This window comes from Cariama cristata, unplaced genomic scaffold (assembly GCF_000690535.1).
Source record: "Cariama cristata isolate BGI_N322 unplaced genomic scaffold, ASM69053v1 scaffold8178, whole genome shotgun sequence".
NCBI lineage: Eukaryota > Metazoa > Chordata > Aves > Cariamiformes > Cariamidae > Cariama > Cariama cristata.
In genome coordinates, this window is record NW_009629404.1 from 43,917 (window position 1) to 46,849 (window position 2,933).

Here is a 2,933-nt window from a genome sequence, read left to right on the forward strand (position 1 = left end):
GGCTAGAGGGACTTCAAGGGAGGCAGTGGAAAGGGACAGCGGGGAGCAAGCAGCTCAGAGCTACATGGTGTGGGCAAGAAGTGCCCTCAGAGCTTCGTGGAAATGCCAGCTGACCCTCAGCCCCAGACGTGCACAGCTTCACCTCTCATGGCTTGGTGTCCCTACAGCGATGCCTTTATTCTGGTGCAGTTAAAATTCATGTAATGGTAGACAATACATCGGTGTGTGTAGACAACCAGCAGTCAAACAATGGTGGACAACCAGTAACGAGTGGTGTCCCTGTCCTGGGACCAACATTAGTTAGTATCTTAATTAATACATAGAGAGTGGGATTGAGTACACCCTCAGCAAGTTTGCAGATGACACCAAGCCGAGTGGTGCAGATGACACACTACTGGGAAGGGATGCCATCCAGAGGGACCTCGACAGGCTTGAGAAGTGGGCCCACATGAGCGTCATGAAGTTCAACAAGGCCAAGTGCAAGATCCTGTACCTGGGTTGTGGCAATCCCCAATAACAGTACAGACTGTTTGAGAGCCGCACTGCAGAGAAGGACTTGTGGATGGTGGTGGATGAAAAGTTGAATATGACCTGGCAATGTGCACTGGCAGCCCAGAAAGCCAACCATGTCCTGGGCTGCATCCAAAGCAGCGTGACCAGCAGGTCAAGGGAGGATTCTTCCCCTTTTCTCTGCTCTGGTGAGAGCCCCCCTGCAGTACCACCTTCAGCTCTGGGGTCCTCAACACAAGAAGGACATGGACCTGTTGGAGCAAGTCTAGAGGAGGCCACAAAGACAATCTGAGGGCTGGAGCACCTCTCCTATGGAGATAGGCTGAGAGAGTTGGGGTTGTTCAGTCTGGTAAAGGCTCTGCAGAGACCTTATTGAGGCCTTAAAGGGAGCTTATAAGAAAGAGAAAGAGTTTTTACCAAGGCCTGCAGTGATAGGACAAAGGGCAGCAGTTTTAAACTGAGAGAGAGTAGATTTAGATTGCACATAAGTAAGAAATTTTATGATAAGAGTGATGAGACACTGGGACAGGTTGCCCAGAGAAGTTGTGAATGCCCCATCCCTGGAAATGTTCAAGGTCAGGTTGGACGGGGATTTGAGCAACCTGGTCCAATGAAAGATGTCCCTGCCCATGGCAGGGGGGTTGGACTAGATGATCTTTAAAGGTCCCTTCCAACCCAAACCATTCTATGATTCTATGAACGCATGCACGTACACATATACTCTTTTTTCACTACGGTACCTTCTCATACCCATTTACCATTTGACCACATCTCACCTTCCCCAAGCTAGACCAAAATATCACCAACTTCCCCAAACATAAGACAGGACTTTAAAAAAATCACAAGATTTTTTTTGAATGTCCAAGGGACCCTTGCCTAGTTATATTTTGAGGATAATTTGTCCCTCTAGAGAAGAGAAGGAAACTTGCTTGTCTCCTCCCTTTTTGCATTTGGTATGAGAGTTGAAATTGTCTTTTGATTCTCCTGATTCCAGGTGCTGAGGCTTTAAGGAAATTATTAAGTATCATGATGCTTAGGACAAAACGGTGAGAATCTGCATCATTTCCATGCATTCATTTCATCAGACACCTTTACTCCTGCTGTAAGGTGTGCTCTTACACTCACATCTTCTCCCAAATGCTTGTCCTCCTGTGTTCCCCAGCATCTGACCAAAACATCTATGCACCATGTGCAGCTCTGCTCAGTCCTTTGCAATCACACACAGAAAATATTTTTCGGTTTGTTTTTTTTTAAGGAGAGGCTAATGTTTATCTTGCCCCAGGGCAAGATACAGAGCTTTCCCACAGACGCATCCAAGATTCCCAGCTTTGCTACGGACTCCTCCATGATACCTCCTCATGCCTGTTTCCCAAATTCGTCAAGGAAGCAGACATAGCATGTACCCTGAGGAAAATCAAGACCTCAGCATTAGAAAGCATTCAGCATGCTGCTAAAAGATCCCACATCATTCAGACGGATTAGATGGAAGCAAGTCTACCATTTTCATGTCAAATCCCTACATTTGCACAGCCCACAGCTCAACCCACTTCTGAAAACCCTCCAGCCCTTTAGCTGTGGGATAATACCCAGCTACACCGTTGTGCTCTGGGCAACTCTCCCCCCTCCAGAGCCAGGCTTGTTGGCCCGAGCAGCCAACGACCAGAGCCACAGGTGAAACCGTGGGGCTGTGGTAACCCTCAGCAAACCCATGGGGTCTCTGCTGGGGGGGGAGGAAGGAGAAGAAGAAAGCTTCTGTCCTCTAGGCAGGTTTGGGAGCTGCTGCACATTTCTTCTCCCCTCCCCAGAGCAGGCAGGCTGCTCCTGTGAGCTGGGAATTGCCAAGAGATTGAAAACCTGTTGCTGTGAATTTCAGAGATGCCTGGCAGGGGCAGCTAGAGCAATGAAGGGTTCAGTGTATTAAACTCACCGTAGTAAACCCATAATGGGATTTTACATGCTGCTGCGACCAGAATACCCAAACCAGCTCAGCATCTCACCTCATCAAGCATGCTTTCAATACTTCCTTCTTGCTTCAGTCCCTCTCTCCCCACCTGCAATGAGTGGCCCAGTCCTCATGCTTCCGAAGAACGTCTGTCTGTACAGGAGGAAGGGGGGCTTTGCCCCTCAGGCCCACCCAAGTCTCATAGGCTTGTTGGCTTCTTCCTCTGTTCCTTTTAGGAACGCGATAAGCTTCATTTATAGGTGGGAATACATCAGGAGTGAAGGGGAGAGGGCAGAATTGCTTCCTAGGAGGAAGGAGCAAGAAAGTGAGTTTCTGGGGAGGGGAGGTCAGGCATATGTGGAAAGGGGGCTTGGGAAGAGACAGGTCAAATGACAAATGAGACAAGAAGGAAGGGCATGGAGGAAAACTGGGAGGAGGGATGGTCCGGGGAAAGAGCTGGGAACGACTTGGGGTAGGGGTG